We start from the raw sequence: 24,546 nt of genomic DNA, 5'->3' as shown, positions 1-24,546 counted from the left end.
TCAAGGGCAGGACCCACACGGTGAACGGTAGTCCTCTGGGGAGTGTTGTAGAGCAGAGGGATCTAGGAGTTCAGGGGAATGGTTCCTTGAAGGTCGAGTCGCAGGTGGATAAGGCGGTCAAAAATGCTTTTGGCACATTGACCTTCATCAGTCAGAGTATTGAGGATGGAAGTCGGGAGGTCGTGTTGCAGTTTGGGGATTAAATGGGAGCCGTTCAGCGCCGACCTGTTGTCCACCGGGTTTCTGCCCCACAGCCCCTGAGCCCCGCTCCTGACGCCGGTCCCGGGACCCGACCCTTTTACACACCCGGAGCGGAACCGGAGCAGATTCTCAGCCACTTGTCTACATCCCAAGGCCCGAAGAAAGGATAAAGTTTCCCCGTGAATTTATTCCCAGTGAAGGTGTGGAGATGGGACTTGGTGGCCGCGTCGTAAAATGAAACTGTCCCGGACTCGTAACTGAGATAAACTCCCACCCTCCCGGGGATGGGACGGGCGGGGAGACGGGATGGAGGGGAGGTGAGTGCAACAAACTGGTCACCCCGCCCCCGCCTGATCCTCCAGACTCCAGTCTCCGGGGTCAGTGTGTCCCATCCCTCCCTCTCCACAGACTCTGCGGCGACTCCCAGACTCCAGTCCCCACTCCCCGCCACCTCCACCTCCCAGTAATGTCTACCCGATGTGAACCCCTCCGATCCCAGCACACACGGCCAGACTGTAAACCTCTTCCCGGTGTCAGGGAGACTCCTCTCTGTCCCGGTCTGTCTCACCCTCTTCCGATCCTCAGACACCTCGAGCTGCGCATGCGCTGTTTCCACATCCAGGGTGACGGAGACTGGGGGGAGAAGCAGAGAATCAGAGAGTCCCCGGGGGGGGGGGGGGGGTCGGGGGGAGACTCGGGCAGCGCGGCCCCGGGACCGGGGGAGAGGCCGCTCGGCCTCAGGCACAGGCGGGCGGACAACTGAAACCCTGCCCGGGGTTTCACCCACGACCACATCGGGTGGACAACAGACATCTCCCCCGGAGTTTTTAATCCAGGGATGGAGAGGGGAATTTCGTGAGGTGGGGGAGGGTGGACGGGTGCGGAGAGTGAGGAGGATTGCGAGATTGCGCTGGTGAAGGAGAAACGAAGGGAGGGGGGGGGGGTACACACATATGGAGACAGATCGGAGCAAGAGGATATTGAGGTTAGCAGTAATTTGAGGAGTTTATAGAGGAGGTAGAGGTGGGTGGTGGGGTCATCATGATCACAGTGAAAGGGAGCAGACACGAGGGGCCAGATGACCTGCCCCTGTTTCTATGAGTGGAGGGTGAGAGAGAGGGAGGGGTGGCTTGGACCATGGAAGGAAGCAGAGGTTGAATGATCGGGTGTTGGACAGAACGGGTGGAGACTTGTGGTTGTGGGGTCGATGAAAGAGAGCGGATTCACGGGTGGATTTGATGGGTGTGTACAACTAACACACTGATCTCATTGTAAACCAATATATGAACTTCACTGAGGGACTTGACAATGTTCCGCGTGCAAGGCTGGTCCAGAAAGCGAAGGCAGGTGGGATCCAAGGCGAGTTGGTGAAATGGATCCACGTGGCTTGGTGGTTGGAGGTAGAAGGTAGCGGTAGAAGGATGATTTTTCTGCTTGGAGGTCTGTGGCTGGTGGTGTGTAGCAGTGATCGGCGCTGCGACCTTTGCTGTTTATGTTATATGATCATGGCTTGGATGTGAATGTGGGAGGTGTAATTAGTAAGTTTGGGGAGGAAGCAAAAATTGTGGATAGTGGGGAAGGTTGTCAAAGTCTGCAACAGGATGCAGGGTAATTATCTAAACCTTATTCGCATGCAGGGATATCAAATCACGAGAGTGCAGGTTTATATTGAGAGCAAAGAATTTTAAAGTGTATCTGAGATTTAGGTTTTACTAGACCAAGTGGACACGTTGGGCCAAACCTGCATTGGTGCAGCACCCTCTCCTCCCCCCGTCCTCCCCCTACCTCCCTCCCTCACTCCCCCCCTCCTCTCTCTCCCTCCCTCCCCCCTACCTCCCTAGGAGATAGATTTAAACTTTAAAATGTGGAATAACTTAAAAAATATAACACCGATTTCAATGAAACTTCTTCCATTGGCACCAAAAGGATGACGGTGAGTAAGGTGGGCTTAAAATCGTCATGCTATCGTGTACCGTTTTGGCTGTAGTTCATGAACAAACAAACAAACGAGAGGTTTAGTACATAGATTTACACTGAGAGTGGGTGATATCTGGAACATGCTGCAGAGGAGGTGGTGGAGTGAGATATCATCAATATATTGGAGGTACTTAAATAGGTGAGGTGCAGAAGAATTCCGATGGAATGTGGGCAAATCGATTCGTATAGCTGGGGAAAAGATGGTCATGGACACGATGGGCCGAAGGGCCAGACTCTGTAATGTACAACCATGGCTCTGAGGTCCAAGAGCACTGAATGACTGAGTCTCCACAGCCACCGGTGCAGGGTGGTTCCCCAGTCTCTGCGTGCAGTAATGTCTCCTTGTCTCTGTGCTACACGGTGCAGCTCACATTCTGAGAGAGTGCCCGCTCTCCAGACCCCTCTGACAGGGGAACCATCCTCCCTGCATCCAGCCCACTGAGCCCTGTAAAAACTCTGTGTTTCACTGACATCCCCTCTAATACACCCAAACACTCGAGTACACAGGCCTAGTCTACTCAATCTCACCCCACACAGCAAACACATTGTCCCAGGGACAAGTATTGTTAATCTTTGCTGCATTCCCTCTGTGTCAAGTCTGTCAATATATCGGTGCACAGGAGGAAAGGAACACAAGAAAACAGGAGCAGGATTAGCATCTGCTCCTCAGGCTTGCCCCTCCATTCAATGTGATCATGGCTGATCTAAGCTGGCACCAATTCCTCTTCTGTGTGAGTTCCCCATCATCTTATATTTTCAATCTATCAAATATTTATTTGTAGCCAAGTTGCACATATCCAACAACTCAGCTTTTTACCACCACCCTGGGCACAACATGCCAGATATTCACTGCCCTCCGAGAGATGCAACTTCTACACACCGCATGGGAGGCCGCTCTGGAAGGTTGGATCTCATGGAATCCGGGGTGAACTAGCGGATGTAACACAACATTACCTGAAGGTCGCAGAGGATGTTGGTAGAGGGTTGTTTTTCAGACTGGAGACAGAGCCCACTGATGTTCCTTATTTATATACACGATTGGGTGTGTATGTAGGCTGCACGGTTCGTCAGTTTGCAGATGGAAGTAAAATTGGTGACATTGTGGAGAGTGAAGAATGTTACCTGAGATTAAATGGGATCCCTGTGAACTGGGCCAACGGGCTCAGGAACGGCAGGTGGGATTTATTCATGTGAAGGTGAGCTTTATAGAACGGAGAGGTGTCGGGGTGCAGGTACACAGTGCCATGTGTGAGAAAGGGGTAAAAAGGGGTAATTGATTTAGACTAAGGATCCTGAGAAATAGCTGACTCGACCATGCTCGACTAAAAAAAAGGGACCCTGAGAAATAACTGACCAGACAGTGCTCGGCTAGAAAAAACCCACAAGAACAAATGGTGACAGTCCAAGGACAAGTGTTAGAAGATAATCAGAGAACTGGGAGGAAGGCCAAAATAATCAGAGAACTAGGAGAGAGGGAGGGCATGAACTACTCTGTACTGTGCTTGCCTAATGAAATAAATGAATATTACTGTACGATGTGGAAGGCAACAGGGGCGGTGACGGTAGATTGGGCACCTCAGTGCTCCGATTGGAAGGAGCCTGAAGGGGAGGAATTACAGGTGTAACAATTGTAAAATGAAGTGAATAAAAAGAAGGGATTTTCCCGACCTCGGTGTGTCTCGACAGGGGAGACACCCAACTCTGCAGACTTGCAAATAAACTATACTTGTTTCTCTAGATTGTCTCGAGCATCGTGATTGTGAGCACTCACATTTGCATCTCACAGCTTGGGGGCTCGTCCGGGATCGCCACTCCGGCCGGCTGACGGGAGTATACGGAAGAAGGGACGGTGCACCCCGCTGAGTTCAGCGGTCTCAGACTCCTTGCTTGCCGTCAGCGGTTTGAGCGAGTGATACCTGGACCAGAGACTCGAGAAACAAGTGGGAGGAGCAGGAAATCGCGAGGAGCTAAATCGAGTGATTCTTGTGCACAGGACCCGGGTAAGAAAACTGACTATTAAGTACTACTCGGGCGATTACAGCTAAGATCGGAGGGGAATTCCGATCGGGAGGATAAAAGATCGGAGGGGAATTCCGATCGGGAGGATGGGCAGTGAAAACGGAAAGCCCAAAAGGGAGGGGAAGGGCGGTAAGCCCAACCCCCGCATTCCGCCTGATAGTCCGTTGGGGCGAATGCTGAGCCATTGGGGGCAGGGAAGAACCCAGGGATTGGAGAAGACAAAAATGATTCAACTCTGTTATTTTGAGTGGCAGAAATACCCGATCAAAGGGAGTTCAGTCTAGTGGCCACGACTGGGCTCCGATGAGGATTGAGTACGGCAGGCACTAAATGTGTTTGTTAATTCAAAAGCTTCCCCTAATCTGGAGGAAAGTTGTTATGCTTGTAAGGGGAAAGCGAAGAATAAATCCTGAAAGAATCGCAGGAATCACAGGCTTGCCGATGCCTCGGAATAAATATTAAAGGAATATAGTAGAACTATAGAAGATAGAAATAGCGTAATAGGTAGCATAGTGACTATAGAGACGGAACGGAGTGAGAACAAGGACTGCATTTAAACTGACTGACCAAGTGCACTAACATAACATAAGACGAATACAATGAATAAAATAACTGCAGTTGAACTACTAAGTAGGAAGTTCCCCGTATCCAAAGAGGATATTAAAAAAACACTCTTGAGAAATGGGGGGGGGGGAAAAAAGGACGAAAAAAATTGGTTACGAAATGGCCCACGGAATGATATAAATATGATATAAATTTTGATATAAATTTTGATATAAATTTTGATATAAATTTTGATATAAATTTTGATATATTTATATTTTGATATAAACATGTGTGATGAAATGGGAGTGTTAATTAAGAACTATAAACCTAAGGATAAATCAGAAACCCGAGTAACGAAAAAGGAAAAAGAACTAGACGTACTTAAATTGTTTAGAATAGAAGGAGAAAGGCTGAGGAAAGCATAGCAGGAAAAGAATACCTCCCCAAACAAGGGTGAAAGACCCCCAAAACAGCATGAAAGTCAGGAGCTTCAGGAGAAAAAAAATCAACTCTGTACCCCAGCCTATGGGACCCTGGGTATCCCCCTCCCTATTCCGGCCAGGACGGAACAAAGCAGTGTCTTTTGCTGAAGGGAATAGTGGAGATAGAGGGAGAAGTCACAACTTGGAACGATGAGCAAGACATAAAGGAATATAGACAGAGAAGGGGGCAGCGAGAAAAGGAAAGGATGAAGCAAGAAGCACGGGAACTAGAAGCAGACATCAAAAGGCTGCAGGACCTCAGGGACCTCAGGGACAGAAAGATTTATGGGACCTGTCAGGCAGCAAATGAGGAGTATGAGGGAGACAGCAACACAGAAACATAGGCATGTAATCAGCAGGCAGCAGAGAGAAGGCAAAACTGTGAGAATGAAGCAGAATTAGAAAGTGATGGGGAAAGAACAAGGGAGTGTAGAAGGGAAATAGTGGCATCCATAAAGCGCTTAGAGATAGAGATAAGGGAGATGGAAAAAGATATGGAAAGAAAAGAAAGGAAAGCCAGGGGTACGCCCAGAGAAGAATGAGGTGGGAAAGTATACAGATAGAACCACAACAGGAGATGGTGAACGAGAGACAGGAGCTGAGAGGGAGAATGATGCCATTACTTTTGAAAAAGGCAGGACAAACCCAGTATATTCCTTGGGCGACCCGAGACCTAGAGGGGCTGAGAAACGTCTTGCCCAACATCTGTTTGTAAATGCGGAAAATGGGATAGCCTTCGGGGTATTGACTCAAAGGAGGGGGGGAAACCGGCAGCCCGTGGCATTTTTATCAAAAATATTGGACCCAGTGTCACGAGGATGGCCTGTCTGTATACAGGCAGTGGCAGCCACAGCGGTCCTAGTAGAGGAGAGCAGGAAATTGACCTTCGGGGTGGTTTTGGTGGTCTCCACCCCACATACGGTGAGAACAATATTGGCTCAGAAATCCAACAGATGGTTAACGGACTCTAGAATTTTAAAATATGAAGCTATCCTGATGGAAAAGGACGATTTGACCATGATTACAGACAAAAATTTAAATCCATCTCAGTTTCTGTACCCGCCCGAAGACAGAGAAAACGAGACAGGGAAGCCAGAACACTGCTGTAGTGATATAATAGATTTACAGACAAAACGTAGAGAAGACTTGGAAGAACAACCTCTGGCTGAGGGTAGCCGGTGGTTTATAGACGGGTCCTCCAGATGTATAGATGGAAAAAGACATAGTGGATACGGTATAGTGAATGGGGAAACTATGGAGGAAATTGAAAGCGGGAGGCTGCCTGGTAGTTGGTCAGCCCAATCTTGTGAATTATACGCATTAATGAGAGCTTTGGAACTATTGGAGGGAAAGGAACAGTGTATACAGACTCAAAATACCCCTTTGGGGTAGTACACACCTTTGGGAAGATCTGGAAAGAGCGAGGAATGATAACAGCACGGGGGAAAGAATTAGCGCATGAGCAATTGATAGGACAGACACTGGAGGCCTTGCAGAAACCACAACGGGTAGCCATAGCACATGTGTCAGGGCATTAGAAGGGTAACGCCCTGGAAGCCCGAGGAAATAGGGCAGCGGATGAGGTGGCAAAGAGAGCGGCCACAGTTCAGCGGTAGAAATGATGTCACTGATACCTTTAAGGGAACCCGAGGAAAAGATACCTATCTTTGGTGAAAAAGAGCAGGAACACATGAGAGAAATGGGAGCCCGGCGTACCCCAAATGGGAAATGGTGGACACCGGATGGAAAGCAGCTATTGAACAAAGAAATTATAAGGGAGTTATTAGGGAGGCTGCACGGGCAAAGCCATTGGGGAACCCAAGCCCTCTGTGATACCCTCCTCAGGACCTACGCTTGCCGTGGGATGTATACCATGGCCAAACAAGTCATAGGGGGTTGTGTAATATGTCAGCGAATCAACAAGAAAATCATGAGAGCAGTCCCAGGAGGAGGACAACCATTGGCAATAAGGCCCTTCCAAAAAATACAGATAGACTTCACCGAGTTGCCCTGACTACAAAGATGGAAATACCTGTTAGTGGTAGTGGACCATTTCACTAGATGGGTAGAGGCATTCCCTACAGCAACTGCCACCTCACAGTCGGTAGCCAGGGTATTATTGGAGCAAATTATACCCAGATATGGGATTGTGGAAACAATAGACTCGGATAGAGGGACCCATTTTGCCTCCAAAACACATAAAATGATATGTGAAGCATTAGGAATTGAATGGAAATTGCATACACCATGGCATCCCCAGAGTTCCGGAAAGGTGGAAAGAATGAATGGCACCTTGAAGACCCAAATCACCAAGTTAGTAGAGGAAACGAGACTCCCCTGGACTAAGTGCCTTCCGATAGCCTTGTTAAGAATCCGAACGGCACCTCGGAAAGACATAGGGGTATCACCATATGAAATGTTATTCGGGCTCCCGTACTTAGGAAAGATAGAAGGGATCCCAACAATACCAGGGAACGACGTGTTCCTAAGGAACTATTTACTGGCAGTATCCCAATCTCTTGCAGAACTAAAAACTAAAGGATTATTGGCCCAGAGCCCGCCACTGGATTTTCCGATTCACTCAGTCAAGGCTGGAGACTGGGTACTAATAAAAACGTGGAAGGAAGAAAAGTTGCAACCTAGGTGGACTGGACCCTACCTTGTGTTATTAACCACCGAGACAGCAGTACGAACAAAAGAAAAAGGGTGGATACACGCAAGTCGATTTAAGGGTCCCGTGGAGGCCCCACCAGACAATATCAGCCCGTGGACGGTACGTGGAGGAAAGGAGCCATTGACTTTGGTATTCACCAAAACCCCGCACGGAAAATGAAGACTTCGTGCTGGTGGATCGGGTGCTGGGTGGTTACCCAGCTTGTGAGTAATGTAGCATGTATAAAAATCACTATACCACAGAATAGAAGGGCCACCACCATCCCATTTGATGTATGTAAAGGAAAATCATGGTGTGGTTATAGGATGTATGTATGCACCCATCCCTGTAAAAATTGGCGCGAGGTATTCACTTCATCCAGAGAAGGGTGGCATAAGTCCACCTATCAAACTGATAGGTGGGAGTATATCAAAACCCAAACAAGGGATTGCCAGGACGTGTATATGTAAGCATACAGAGGGTTCAAATAAAGGAAAGTGGTAGGTATTGGATATGTGCAGACAGAACAGGGAAGGACGCATGCCTGAGGTTTGAAATAGAGGTAGAACGGGACGGATATATAGTAAAATATGAGGATAAGGGGGAAATGTTCCAGAAAGATGACAGTCAGAGTAGGGATACCTGGGCAACCCCAGCACCACCGGTAGTCAGCAATGTCACCACGGAATATGAGCCTAAGGATTTGAAAATAATGATAGTAACAGGAGAGATAGAATTAAGGCAATTATATGAGGAAGGAATACCGACAGGGGAAAAGGGAACCAACACCTGGCTTACCTGGATGATGTACACGGCCAGAAGTATGCAACAAACCAATTGCTACGCCTGCGCCGGAGCTAAGCCTCAGCTGGTCCCGGTACCATTTCCCCTGAATTGGAGTAGGACACCTGGGGCTATGTCATGTATACTACAACTATTCACGAATCCCATACTACCAAAGAATGAGACCTGCCAGAAATACCATTACCTATTCCCGGCTAGCAACAACAACACGAAGGGCTGAAGGGAAGACCCTCGACCTCCCCCATTCACCATTCCCCTCGGGGAGGAGGGATTTGAGTGCTATACAAGATATAACCCAGATGGACAGGATATAGGGGAGGTGCTAAACTGCAATCAGACGTATAACATAACAGCTGAGGAACAGGGGTCACTGTTCAGTAGCTCCTGGCTGAGAAAGCAGATAGTCAGGAGAGCCGATGTCTGGTGGTGGTGCGGAGAAAATACCCTGTTGCCCCGGCTACCAGGGTCATGGATGGGAACCTGTACCCTCACACAACTGATGATGCCCTTCACCATAGCAGTAGAACATGCGGTCGAACTCAATGAAGGAGGCCGATGACAAAGGAGAGAGGTGAGAGGATCATTCGACACACACATCTATATAGATGCAATAGGGGTGCCAAGAGGGGTACCCGATGAATTCAAAACCAGAAACCAGATAGCTGCTGGCTTTGAGTCCATACTCTTCTGGTGGTCCACAATTAATAAAAATGTGGACTGGTTCAACTACCTATACTACAATCAACAACGCTTTATAAATTACACTCGAGATGCGGTTGAAGGATTAGCAGAACAACTGACAGCTACCAGCCTAATGGCCTGACAAAATCGCATGGCCTTGGACATGCTACTGGCTGAGAAAGGGGGGGGGGTGTGTGTAATGTTTGGGGAACAATGTTGCACCTTCATCTCCAACAACACTGCTCCTGATGGGTCCGTGTCAAGGGCCCTAGCGAGTCTCACCTCCCTGTCTATCGAATTGGCCGAGAACTCAGGAGTAGACACCTCCTGGACCAAGTTTCTAGACTCCTGGTTTGGGAAATGGAAGCACATCTTTACATCAGCCCTAACATCAGTGATAGTTATGATGGGGTTGCTGTGTCTATTCGGATGTTGCATCATTCCCTGCATACGGGGGTTGTCTCAGCGACTGATAGAGACAGCCCTGACAAAGAACGACATCGCCATGATGGCCTTTAGAGCACAGCATGACCAGCAGGAGGAATATAGACTCTGCTGCTAGCACTAGAAAAGGAGGAAATAGTATAAATCAACGTAGCGTGGCATAAGAAAAAGGGTGGATTGTGAGAAAGGGGTAAAAAGGGGTAATTGATTTAGACTAAGGATCCTGAGAAATAGCTGACTCGACCATGCTCGACTAAAAAAAAGGGACCCTGAGAAATAACTGACCAGACAGTGCTCGGCTAGAGAAAACCCACAAGAACAAATGGTGACAGTCCAAGGACAAGTGTTAGAAGATAATCAGAGAACTGGGAGGAAGGCCAAAGTAATCAGAGAACTAGGAGAGAGGGAGGGCATGAACTACTCTGTACTGCGCTTGCCTAATGAAATAAATGAATATTACTGTACGATGTGGAAGGCAACAGGGGCGGTGATGGTAGATTGTGCACCTCAGTGCTCCGATTGGAAGGAGCCCGAAGGGGAGGAATTAAAGGTGTAACAATTGTAAAATGAAGTGAATAAAAAGAAGGGATTTTCCCGACCTCGGTGTGTCTCGACAGGGGAGACACCCAACTCTGCAGACTTGCAAATAAACTATACTTGTTTCTCTAGATTGTCTCGAGCATCGTGATTGTGAGCACTCACATTTGCATCTCACACATGGAAGATGCAACGGTGACAGGCAGGGAGGTGAAGAATGTGTTTGTCGCTCATGCTTTCACAGGTCAGGATATTAAATACAGCGTTTAACACAATGAGGTTGTGTGTAAATTGGAGAGGGTGCAAAAGGATTTACGACAATTTCATCAGGTCTGAAGGGAGACGTTGGACAGGCAGGGACATTTGTCTTTGGAGCCCATCAGGGTGCTTTAAGAGTTGTGTATAAGATCTATATAAGGTGCACAGATGAGGTGAATAGCCACAGTATTTTACCCAAGGTAGGAGAGTCTAAACCTAGAGTGCATCAGTTCAAGGTGAGAGTGGAAACAGTAAAAAGGAGAAGCTTTTACAGTCAATGCATTGTGTATGTACGGAACGAACTGACAGAGGAAATGGTGGAGGGGGGTAAAATGACGACCATTTACAGACAGTTTGGTGGATACGTGGATCAGAAAGACTTGGAAGAATATGTGTCAGACTCAGACAAGTGGGACAAGCTCGGTTGGGCAACTTGGTTGGCATGGTCTTGTCGAATCAAAGGACCTGTTTCTGTGTGACACAACTCTCTGACTTTGTGATGCTTTTCTGCAGCTATGTTTGGTGGTAGATCAAATCTTCAATTTCCCTTCAGTCCAAAATACCATTAATGCTTGCATCTACACATTACTTAAAGATGTCAGAAACAAGAACAATGGAAAAGGTATAAGCTTTACCTTGCTTGATGGCATCAGATGCTTCTGCCAATACCGTGTTGTACAAAAAAGGAGTTTCAAACTTTTCAATCAGCAAGTGACCATCTACCACCAACTGTGGTTTGGCTTCAACACCAACTCTGCAAATATTTAACAGCTGGTTATAAACTGGGCGTTATAAATATATTGGGCTGTTCAACAAAACAATAGACAATATACAATATACAATAGGTGCAGCAGGAGGCCATTCGGCCCTTCGAGCCAGAACCTCCATTCAATGTGATCATGGCTGATCATTCTCAATCAGTAACCCGTTCCTGCCTTCTCCCCATACCCCCTGACTCCACTATCCTTCAGAGCTCTATCTAGCTCTCACTTGAATGCATCCAGAGAACTGGCCTCCGCTGCCTTCTGAGGCAGAGAATTCCACAGATTTACAACTCTCTGACTGAAAAAGATTTCCCTCACCTCCGTTCTAAATGGCCTACCCTTATTCTTAAACTGTGGCCCCTGGTTCTGGACTCCCCCAACATTGGGAACATGTTTCCTGCCTCTAACGTGTCCAACCCCTTAATAATCTTATATGTTTCAATAAGATCCCCTCTCATCCTTCTAAATTCCAGTGTATACAAGCCTAGTCGCTCTAGTCTTTCAACATATGACAGTCACGCCATGCCGGGAATTAACCTAGTAAACCTACGCTGCACGCCCTCAATAGCAAGAATATCTTTCCTCAAATTTGGAGAACAAAACTGCACACAGTGCTCCAGGTTCGGTCTCACTAAGGCCCTGTACAACTGCAGAAGGACCACTTTGCTCCTACACTCAACTCCTCTTGTTATGAAGGCCAACATTCCATTGGCTTTCTTCACTGCCTGCTGTAACTGCATGCTTCCTTTCAGTGACTGATGCACTAGGACACACAGATCTCGTTGTACGTCCCCTTTTCCTAACTTGACACCATTCAGAAAATAATGTGCCTTCCTATTCTTACCACCAAAGTGGATAACCTCACACTTATCCACATTAAACTGCATCTGCCATGCATCCGCCCACTCACACAACCTGTCCAAGTCACCCTGCAACCTCATAGCATCTTCCTCACAGTTCACACTACCACCCAGCTTTGTATCATCTGCAAATTTGCTAATGGTACTTTCAATCCCTTCATCCGTCGTTAATGTATATTGTAAATAGCTGCGGTCCCAGAACCGAGCCTTGTGGTACCCCACTAGTCACTGCCTGCCATTCTGAAAGGGACCCATTTATCCCCACTCTTTGCTTTCTGTCTGTCAACCAATTTTCCATCCATGTCAGTACCCTACCCCCAATACCATGTGCTCTAATTTTGCCTACTAATCTCCTATGTGGGACCTTGTCGAAGGCTTTCTGAAAGTCGAGGTACACCACATCCACCGGCTCTCCCCTGTCAATTTTCCTAGCTACATCCTCAAAGAATTCCAGGAGATTAGTCAAGCATTATATCCCCTTCGTAAATCCATGCTGACTCGGAACGATCCTGTTACTACTATCCAAAGGCTCCGCAATTTCGTCTTTTATAATTGACTCCAGCATCTTCCCCACCACTGATGTCAGACTAACTGGTCTATAATTTCCCGTTTTCTCCCTCCCTCCTTTCTTAAAAAGTGGGATTACATTAGCTACCCTCCAATCCACAGGAACTGATCCTGAATCTATAGAACATTGGAAAATGATCACCAATGCGTCCACAATTTCTAGCGCCACCTCCTTAAGTACCCTGGGATGCAGACCATCAGGCCCTGTGGATTTATCAGCCTTCAGTCCCATCAGTCGACCCAACACCATTTCCTGCCTAATGTGGACTTCCTTCAGTTCCTCCGTCACCCTAGGATCTCTTGCCATGAGAACATCTGGGAGATTGCTTGTGTCTTCCTTAGTGAAGACAGATCCAAAGTACCGGTTCAACTCGTCTGCCATTTCCTTGTTCCCCATAATAAATTTTCCAGCTTCTGTCTTCAAGGGACCCACATTTGCCTTGACTATTTTTTTCCTCTTTACATAACTAAGAAAGCTTTTACTATCCTCCTTTATATTATTGGTTAGTTTACCCTCGTACCTCATCTTTTCTCCCCGTATTGCCTTTTTAGTTATCTTCTGTTGCGCTTTAAAAGAGTCCCAATCCTCTGGCTTCCCACTCTTCTTTGCTATGTTATACTTCTTCTCTTTTATTTTTATGCTGTCCTTGACTTCCCTTGATATCTTACTCCCCTTAGAATCTTTCCTCCTCTTCAGGATAAATTGATCCTGCAACTTCTGCATTATTCCCAGGAATACCTGCCATTGCTGTTCCACATTCTTCCCTGCTAGGGCCTCCTTCCAGCCAATTTTGGCCAGCTCCTGCCTCATGCCTCTGTAATCCCCTTTGCTACACTGTAATAATGACACTTGTGATTTTCCCTTCTCCCTCTCAATTTGTAGAGTATAACTTACCATATTGTGATCACTGCCTCCTAATGGCTCATTTACCTCGAGTCCCCTTATCAGATCAGGTTCATTACACAACACTAAATCCAGAATTGCCTTCTCCCTGGTAGGCTCCAGTCCAGTGGCGGCACGGTGGCGCAGCAGTAGAGTTGCTGCCTTACAGCGAATGCAGCGCCGGAGACTCAGGTTCGATCCTGACTACGGGCGCCATCTGTACGGAGTTTGTACGTTCTCCCCGTGACCTACGTGGGTTTTCTCCGAGATCTTCGGTTTCCTCCCACACTCCAAAGACGTACAGGTATGTAGGTTACTTGGCTGGGCAAATGTAAAAATTGTCCCTAGTGGGTGTAGGATATGTTAGTGTGCGGGGATCGCTGGGCGGTGCGGACCCGGTGGGCCGAAGGGCCTGTTTCTGCGCTGTATCTCTAAATCTAAAATCTAAAGCTGTTCTATGAATCTATCTCGGAGGCACTCCACAAACTCTCTTTCCTGGGGTCCATTGCCAACCTGATTTTCCCAGTCTACCTGCACGTTGAAATCTCCCATAACTACCGTAGCATTACATTTGTGACATGCCAATTTTCAACTTGCACCCTATGTCGAGGCTATTGTTTGGGGGCCTGTAGATAACTCCCATTAGGGTCTACTTACCCTTACAATTCCTCATTTCTATCCATACTGATTCTACATCTCCTGATTCTATGTCACTCCTTGCAAGGGAGTGAATATCATTCCTTACCAACAGAGCGACCCCACCCCCTCTGCCCACCTGTCTGCCTTTTCTATACGTTGTGTACCCCTGAATATTCAGTTCCCAGCCCTGGTCCTCTTGTAGCCATGTCTCCGTGATTCCCACAACATCATACTTGCGAATGACTAACTGAGCCTCAAGCTCATCCACTTTATTTTTTATACTTCGCGCATTTAAATACAACACTTTACCTTCGGTATTCACCTCCCCTCTCACACCTGTTACAATTTGCCCTGACCTTGCTTTCTTATCCCATCTAGAACTTCCCTTCCCATTTATTCAAGAGTCCTTTGCAATTTCTCATGTATTCGCTTCCCCTTTAACTCCATCTTCATATTCCCAATTTGTCAACCCCTCCCCCTCACTACTCAGTTTAAAGCCACACATGCAGCACCAGCAAACCTGCCTGCCAGAATGTTGGTCCCCCTGCTGTTAAGGTGCAATGTTACAATGTTACAATGAGGTGCAATGTTACAATGTTACAATGAGGTGCAATGTTACAATAAGGTGCAATGTTACAATAAGGTGCAATGTTACAATGTTACAATGAGGTGCAATGTTACAATAAGGTGCAATGTTACAATGTTACAATAAGGTGCAATGTCACAATAAGGTGCAATGTTACCAAACCTTACAATGTTTCCGTCAAGAGCATGTCCTACCTTCGCTTGCGACCAGCTTCCTCCTGAAAGAAATAAAACACAAATCTCAATTGACTGAGATGGACCGTCCTATTCCCGACAGCGGGAATTTGTCCACATTTCCACAACCCTCTGATAATTCCCATTCCCCAACTCTTATCACCGCTGTCATGCAGATAGAAAGCGGACATTACCATCGAGACATAGAACGAAGGGGGAAAGCATAAGGAATGTTCATGAGAATGACGCCATAACTGAGAGGATGGAACTCAATGCAAAGACTGGGCAGGTCCTGGGAGTTTATCTGGGCAAGATGTCAGGAATGATGAGATAAGATTTAAGTTTATCGGTGGATTTAAATGGGTGAGGATGAAATAATATGTCTAATCGATGGGAGAGCAAAAATCAAACCTGAAATGTAACGCGGTCTTTAACAAATACCAAAAGGAATGCAGTCATGAGAACATGGACCTCACTTGCATTGGAGGGACTCAAGCCAACAGCAGAGATAATTTAAGGGCAAGTGGGATAATCACGTGAGCACTCCTGGTATTCGGGGTATTGTTACTGAGTGCGGTGAGTAGATGGGAGGGATTTTGAATGGAGCAGAAATCTTGACTGGATAGGATGGGCTGAATGGCCTGTCTATGATGTAGAATGGGAAGTCATTCTATGGTGAACAAAGGTGGGTAAAAAAACAGAGCAAATTCCCCCAAGGTGACCGCCGACTGCTGATGGGAACTGGATGTAGATGATTAATCTGCTGTGTGCGCCACGTTCTAGATTTCAATGTTAATCCCCACACTGTGGTCATGGCTGATTTAGCCCAGGACTGAACTCCTCCACTTTGTCCCATTCCCTTTGATTTCAGTTCCCTGAACTTTCAAAAATGTATCTTCCTCTAGTGTAAATACGTCTAACAGGTTAAACCTCTCAGAGTCTCTTGGTTGGAGAGTCCCAGAGATTTACTGCCCTCTGTCCATTCAGCGATCAGATATAGGATCATCCGTCGTAATTCTAAACTCCACAAACACCTCTCTACATTCCGGCCAGGCAGTCCTGAGATCCCATAGATTATGCGGGAGACAATTTAGTTTGGGAACAACAACAGCTGGAACAGAAAGACCATTTACCCAGTTCTCAATTACTGGTAAAGGCAGCATTTATTTCTGAAATGTCACCACCGTTTTGTGACTGTGCCCTTTCACTTCATCAGAGTGTAGTGTCACCCCTCACCTTCAGAAACACCACATTGTCCTTTTGATCCATCTGTTGCTGGAACTTAAAGAGTTCCTCCTGAATAGATTTTAAATTCTCTTCGATCTCCCCAAGATTTTTCTTCATTCTTTTCAGAATCCTCTTCACTTCCTCCCGGATATCTGCCAGTACACACTGCTCTTTCTCAGTGAGAATCTGGTGCAGTTCAGCAAACTGGGATGTGATCTTGGACTGAAGGTTGTGTGACTGTTCCTGTGAAATGAAAGGTGAAGATCAATATTTCATGTCACTGATTATGGTTCCTCGCGTCTTTACTGGTGACATTTGGCCTGTGCATTTTTATTTGCTTTGGCAATTCAATAGTTTTTCTAAATGCTTCTAAAATATCGTGAGGGTAATCTTACAACCCATCAATCCTCTACCCCTAATGCAATTCCCAGCTGCCTATTCCTTCTCACGTGTCCATTAATTCCCATTTATCCATCCACCACCCCGTAGTGGGGTGCCGCAAGGCTCATTGCTGGGACCGCAGTTATTTACAATATATATTAACGATTTAGACGAGGGAATTAAATGTAATATCTCCAAGTTTGCAGATGCCACAAAGCTGGGCGGCAGTGTGAGCTGCAAGGAGGATGTTGTGAGGCTGCAGGGTGAGTTGGATAGGTTGGGTGAGTGGGCAGATGCATGGCAGATGCAGTAAAATATGGATAAATGTGTCGTTATGCACTTTTGTGGCAAGAACAAGAAGGCAGATTATTAGATTGGGTGTCCTTGTTCATCAGTCACTTAAAGTTAGGATGCAGGTACAGCAGGCAGTGAAAGTAAGCATGCAGGTAGAGCAGGCAGTGAAGAAACCTAATGGCATGTTGGCCTTCATTGTGAGAGGATTTGGGTTTTGGAGCAAGGAGGTCCTACTGCAGTTGTGCAGGGTCCTGTTGAGACCACACCTGGAATATTGTGTGCAGTTTTGGTTTCCTAAATTAAGGAAGGACATTCTTGCTATTGATGGAGTGCAGTGTAGGTTCATCAGGTTAATTACTGGGATGGCAGGACTGACACATAATGAAAGAATTGGTCGACTGGGCTTGTATTCACTGGAATTTCGAAGGATGAGAGGGAATCTTATAGAAACATGTAAAATTCTTAAGGGATTGGAGAGGCTAGATGTGGGGAAAAATGTTCCTGATGTTGGGGGAGTCCAGAACCAGGGGTTATAGTTAAAGAATAAGGGGTAGGTCATGATCATATTGAATGGAGGTGTTGGCTCGAAGGGCCAAATGGCCTACTCTTGCACCTATTTTTCTATTTTCTGTTTAGGACTGATATAATAATAATAATAATATATTCCTTTATTCGTCCCACACGGGTGAAATTTACAATGAGGTGAGGACAATTATTTCACCCAAAGAGTTGTGGATCTATGGAATTCTCTGTCTCGGAAAGCAGTGGAGGCCAATACCCTGGATGTTTTCAAGCGTTAGATGTAGCTATTTGGGCTCATGGAATCAAGGAATATGGGGGAAAAGCAGAAACGGGGTACTGAATTTGGATGATCAGCCATGATCATACTAAATGGCAGTGCTGGCTTGAAGGGCCGAATGGCCTACTCCTGCACCTATTGTCTCTGCAGCGCCGGAGGCCAGGATCGAACCCGGTCCCCAGAACTGGGAGACAGCAGCAATACGTGTGTCACTGAGCTGCCCTGTTATTACACACATCACAGGGATCAAACCTGCACAAGATCAGGAAATCGAAACTTAAAGCCTCACCAGAACTCCAGAAATCTTCTCTTTCTGTTGCTGCTCCATTTGCTGGATCCCTGATTTATATTTTGTGAGAGACCGGATGGAAGATTTCACCTGATCCTGGAATTGTGTTTGGGAATCAGAAAATTAAATGGTTGAACAGTAAAAATGGAATTAAAATGATGCGATTAAAATCGGTTTGCTTTTACCTTGTGGTTTTCAACAGCTTCTTTAACCGGCATGAAGCTGTGAGACTTGTGTTCCCGCCCAGCTGCACAAACCAGGCAGATCAGCTTCTTATCAGTTTCACAAAACAGCTTCAGTTCTTCCTGATGTTCCTCGCAGTGAAGTTTACTTTCCTTCTCTGGAATTATTTCCCGATTCAGGCTCAGTGTTCGAGCTTTCTCAGCCAGTCTCGCCAAGGCCCGATTCACCCTGAGGGTGCGGTCTGTAAACTCCTCTCTACATTCCGGGCAGGAGTTTCTCTCCTCCCTGTCCCAACTCTGTGTGATACAGGAGCGGCAGAAGTTGTGCCCGCACTCCAGTATAACCGGATCGGTGAAGAAATCAAAGCAGATGGGACAAACTGCCTCCTCCGCTAAACTCGCGACCTGGTCTTTCGCAGCCATTGTAACTCCGCCACTTCCTGGTTCAAATTCTTTGGCGCAGCTGCTGAACCCTTGCAGTATCGGGGCACGGCTGAGGGGAGGCGGAGCTCAGCCCCGTCAATCACAGCCCTGACCAGTAAGTGGATGCTATTTGATACAAACTGCCTGTAAATTTCATTCCCTTAAACTAAATACATCAGTGTTTCCCATTGTGAATTGTTCATTATATTGGGCTGCACAATGATATTATATCCACAGCAAACACTGTTATTTCATTTAACAGTCTCATGTGCAAACTTGTCGTATGTTGAAAGGCTGGAGCGATTGGGCTTGTATACACTGGAATTTATAAGGATGAGGGGGGATCTTATTGAAACATATAAGGTAATTAGGGGATTGGACACATTAGAGGCAGGAAACATGTTCCCAATGTTGGGGGAGTCCAGAACAAGGGGCCAAAGTTTAAGAATAAGGGGTAGGCCATTTAGAACGGAGACTAGGAAGAACTTTTTCAGTCAGAGAGTGGTGAAGGTGTGGAATTCTCTGCCTCAGAGGGCAGTGGAGGCCAGTTCGTTGGATGCTTTCAAAAGAGAGCTGGATAGAGCTCTTAAGGATAGCGGAGTGAGGGGGTATGGGGAGAAGGCAGGAACGGGGTACTGATTGAGTGATCAGCCATGATCGCATTGAATGGCGGTGCTGGCTCGAAGGGCTGAATGGACTACTCCTGCACCTATTGTCTATTGTCTATTGAATTCAACCCAATGAGCCAATTATACTCTATCGTCACATGAAACAAGGGACAGTGAAATGCTTTGGTTTTGCTTGCAATCCGGTAAAATACAGACCTCCCCCAGGCAGTACAGAGAGAGTCGCCACGTTTCTGGGGCCGACAAAGTTGCGGGATGTTTAAGGAACTGTCTATATTTCCCCGCAGCGGCGAACCAGGTCCCGCCGCACGAGGCAGCAGGCGCCCCCGCGTCGCCCCCCTTCCCTCTCGGCTCTGATTTTTGCACAGTGGGGGTAAATTTCAAGGGTCATGTTTTATCACACAGGGTGGTGGGTGCCTGGAACGTGCTGCTGCAGTGGTGGCATTGCATAGTCTGATCTGGGCTGAAGGGACTGATGTAGTTCTTTGTGGCCATCAACTAAACCGACAGGTTCATTATAGCTCCCATTCCCAGCTCTGCCCCCACAACCATTAGGTTGTTGGACCGACCTGCAGTGCCCGCGTTTGGCCCATATCCCTCCAAACCTGTCCTATCCATGTATCTGTCCAACTACTTCGTAAACGTTGTGATAGTCTCTGCCCAACTACCCCCTGCAGCAGCTCGTTCCATATACCCACCACCCATATTGTGTTACCCCTCAGTTTCCTATTAAATCTTTCCACCCTCACCTTAAACTTATGTCCTCTGGTTCTCGATTCCTCTACTCTTGGCAAGAGACTGTACATCTTCCAGATCTGTTCCTCTCGTGTTTTTTTAGTCCTCTCTAAGGTCACCCCTCATCCTCCTGCGCACCAAGGTAGAGAGTTCCAGCCTGCTCAACCTCTCCTGATAGCTCGAGCCCTTGAGTCCTGGCAACATCCTCGTAAAACCTCTTTCCCTCTGATTATGCGCACTCATTATTGCAATAACAGGACGTTGCATTGTCGATAAACCGCCGTTCATCACAGATGGGAATGTTTAGAATTGCACAACGCTCAGGTTTGTTGACTTCCCATCAGCGTCTGAAGCAATGGAAGCCTGATTGGGGCAGGCACTCCACCAGCAGGCGCAGTGGAGGACAAGCCCATGTCAGCATCAAACACGCTGATGTGGAAATGGTGAAGGGCATCAGGCTCCTTGGCGTAAATATCATCAACGATCTATGGCGGGCCAACCACACTGAAGACACAGACAAGATGCCACACCAACACCTGTACTTCATCAGTGGACTGAGGCAATTCGGCATGTCGCCAAACATGTGGTCAGGACAAGACAGTCCGAGCTATAGGCAGAGATTGAGTAGGTTGGGACTCTATCCCTTGGAGTACAGGAGGATGAAGGGTAACCTTATAGAGCTGTATAAGGTCATGGGAGGAATAGATTGGGTGAACAGTGTCTCTTGCCCAGAGTAGGCAATTCGAGGACTAGACGACTTAGGTTTAAGGTGAAGGGGAAAAGATTTAATAAGAACCTGAGCGGTAACTTTTTGGCACAATGTGTGGTGGATTTGTGGAACAAACTGCCAGAGGATGTGGTTGAGGCAGGGACTATCCCATGATTTAAGGAGCAGTTAGACAGGTACATGGATGGGCCAGGTTTGGAGGGATATGGACCAAAAGCTGGGACCAGTGTAGCTGGAACATGTTGGCCGCTGTCTCACTCTATCATTCTATTACTCTAGCAAACCTCCAAGATTCACCATAAAATGCGCACTGTCTGTTTGCGTCACAGCTTGGTTTGGGAAAAGAGCGCAAGAAATTTCAGAGAATTGTGGATGAGGCCCTGACCAGACGCCATCTGCACTTATTTATGTCTCGGAGAAGTAGACAATATAATCAAATACGTCCCCCCCCCCCGGCCACTCCCTCCCTGCACTGATCTGTATCTTGTTTTCTCTGTTGCGTGGTTGTTGGAGGTTATTTTTCTGACGAGAGAGATGTTTACAGTGGACCTTACTTTACTTTAGACATACAGCATGGAAACAGGCCCATCGGTCACCAATTCACTCCTTTTCTAGAGAGATGCTGTCAGACCCGTTGAATTCCTGCAGCTTTTTGTGTCTGTCATCAATTCACACTTATTCTCTGTTGTCCCATTTTCCCATCTACTCCCCACACACTTGGGGCTTTTACAGAAGGCCAATAAACATAGAAACCGGCATGTCCTTTGATTGTGGGAGGAAACCAGAACACCCGGAGGAAATCCACGAGGCCACAAGGAGAACGTGCAAACTTAGAACAGTCAGCAGCTGAGGTCAGGATCGAACCCGGGTCCCTGGCCTTGAGGCAGCGGCTCTTCCCGCTGCTCCACAATACCTCAGAAATATTAAGCCTTCTCTTTCCAAATACCCCATACTGCCGCCAAGGCTTTCTGTTTTTTCTCTTGCCAGTTTATGGGCAGATTCACATTCCAATCGCCCATTGAACTGGAAAACTAAAATAAAAACCCAGATGCTGAAATAATGCTGAAATACTCAGAAGGTTGGTTAGCGTTTGTAGAGAAAGAAACGTAATTAATGACTCAGGTTGAACACCATTCGTCATCAGTATTTGATTTGGAATGTAAGGTCTGTTTCACCTTGCTGTTGCTGCCTGACCTGCTGAGTATTTGGGCCAATTTTTGCTTCTATTGCACATTTTAAAGCCTCAACGTTTTAAGCCATGCATTTGGTTTGGGCTTCGGGTGTGGTAACAGGTGACAAAAGTCACTTATTAAACCAGATTCCCGCTGTTTCTGCAATTGTCAAAGTGAATTCTCAAAGTTACAGCTGGTCTGTGGTCGCACCGCGTGGCGTTGCTGCCATCTAGTGGCAGAACCAAGACGTGGAAACAGTCCTGTTCCCGATTAACAGAACACGGTTTGGTGCAGAGATACAGCACGGAAACAGGCCTTTCGGCCCCCCGAAGATAGACACAAAAAGCTGAAGTAGGTCAGCGGGTCAGGCAGCATCTCTGGTGAACAGGATTAGGAGACGTTTGGGGTCGAGACCCTTCTTCTGATTGGGAAAGTGAAACGAGATATATCGACAGTGGTACAAAGATTTTCAACAAATGAAAGAAAGATACGTGAACAAATAATGATGATAAAAGAAGCAGGCCATTGTTGGCTGTGAGCTCGGTGAAAACGAGTTACAGGCAATGAAACTCACCAGGACGACAGTGAAACTAGTACAACGACCAGGGTGGGGGAGGGACTGAATCCACGACCACCATCGATCACCCGTGCACACCAGTTCTATGTTATCCCACTTTCTCATCCACTCTCTATACATCAGGGGCTACTTCACAGGGGCCAACTAACCAACAAACCCGCACGTCTTTGGGATGTGGGAGAAAACCGGAGCAACTAGAGGAAACAGAGATTAGCTTGGCATTGTACTGTTCCACGTTCTATGTGGGCCGAAGAGACTGTTCTAGTTCTACATGGCCATCAACACCGAGAGACCCATTGTATCTTCCACTCCTAACATTCATCTTTATTCTTCTGCCTTCAAGTAATTTCCGATTTAATTCCTCCCTCCTATTTACACCTCCAGAGTCAGACCTTTACCGCCCTCTTCCGAAGGACATCAACACCAATTCATTCACTCTGATATAACAGACTGTAGCTCTTGGAAATCCTCCTTCAGACCAAACAAGGGTCCCGACCCTGAAGCGTGATCTGTCCATTTCCATCCACAGATGCTGCCTGACCCGCTGAGTTACTCCAGCACTCTGTGAAACGTCACCTATCTATGTTCTCCAGAGATGCTGCCTGACCCGCTGAGTTACTCCAGCACTCTGTGAAACGTCACCTATCTATGTTCTCCACAGATGCTGCCTTTAGCAAATTTGCAGATGATACTAAGTCATTAGCAAATTTGCAGATGATACTAAGTTGGGGGGTAGTGTGAATTGTGAGGAAGATGCAATAAGGCTGCAGGGTGACCTGGACAGGTTGTGTGAGTGGGCGGATACATGGCAGATGCAGTTTAATGTAGATAAGTGTGAGGTTATTCACTTTGGAAGTAAGAATAGAAAGGCAGATTATTATCTGAATGGTGTCAAGTTAGGAGGAGGGGGGGTTCAACGAGATCTGGGTGTCCTAGTGCATCAGTCAATGAAAGGAAGCATGCAGGTTCAGCAGGCAGTGAAGAAAGCCAATGGAATGTTGGCCTTCGTAACAAGAGGAGTTGAGTATAGGAGCAAAGAGGTCCTTCTACAGTTGTACCGGGCCCTGGTGAGACCGCACCTGGAGTACTGTGTGCAGTTTTGGTCTCCAAATTTGAGGAAGGATATTCTTGCTATGGAGGGCGTGCAGCGTAGGTTCACTAGATTAATTCCCGGAATGGCGGGACTGTCGTATGTTGAAAGGCTGGAGCGATTGGGCTTGTATACACTGGAATTTAGAAGGATGAGGGGGGATCTTATTGAAACATATAAGATAATTAGGGGATTGGACACATTAGAGGCAGATAACATGTTCCCAATGTTGGGGGAGTCCAGAACAAGGGGCCACAGTTTGAGAATAAGGGGTAGGCCATTTAGAACGGAGATGAGGAAGAACTTTTTCAGTCAGAGGGTGGTGAAGGTGTGGAATTCTCTGCCTCAGAAGGCAGTGGAGGCCAGTTCGTTGGATGCTTTCAAGAGAGAGCTGGATAGAGCTCTTAAGGATAGCGGAGTGAGGGGGTATGGGGAGAAGGCAGGAACGGGGTACTGATTGATAGTGATCAGCCATGATCGCATTGAATGGCGGTGCTGGCTCGAAGGGCTGAATGGCCTACTCCTGCACCTATTGTCTATTGTCTATTGTCTATTGCCTGACCCGCTGAGTTACTCCAACACTCTGTGAAACGTCACCTATCCATGTTCTCCACAGATGCTGCCTGACCCGCTGAGTTACTCCAGCACTCTGTGAAACGTCACCTATCCACGTTCTCCACAGATGCTGCCTGACCCGCTGAGTTACTCCAGCACTCTGTGAAACGTCACCTATCCGTGTTCTCCACAGATGCTGCCCGACCCGCTGAGTTACTCCAGCTCTCTTAGTGTCTTTTTCCTTTTGTAAACCCAGTATCCACGGATCCTCGCGTCTGCTGTTTGAAGAGATCTCTGTACCGTGACGCGGAGAGAACTCAAACGCGGGTTATTTTGTTAAAGACTTTATTAAACGTCAAGTTAAAGGTGAAGAGTTACAAACGTGAGCGGAGCCA

The 24,546-nt window shown here is 47.0% G+C and overlaps 1 pseudogene across 1 annotated transcript; it reads right to left on the bottom strand.

The window, feature by feature from the left end:
- On the bottom strand, window positions 1–20,601 carry LOC144612221 (E3 ubiquitin-protein ligase TRIM39 pseudogene; annotated as a pseudogene). The gene is made up of 3 exons (XR_013549642.1): window positions 20,565–20,601; window positions 11,238–11,384; window positions 1–834 (listed from the first exon to the last, which is right to left on the bottom strand). The product of XR_013549642.1 is annotated as an E3 ubiquitin-protein ligase TRIM39 pseudogene (transcript).
- Between the last annotated feature and the right edge of the window lie 3,945 nt (window positions 20,602–24,546).

This window comes from Rhinoraja longicauda, chromosome 43 (genome assembly GCF_053455715.1).
Source record: "Rhinoraja longicauda isolate Sanriku21f chromosome 43, sRhiLon1.1, whole genome shotgun sequence".
Lineage (NCBI taxonomy): Eukaryota > Metazoa > Chordata > Chondrichthyes > Rajiformes > Arhynchobatidae > Rhinoraja > Rhinoraja longicauda.
This window is presented reverse-complemented; position numbering and strand designations above follow the sequence as displayed.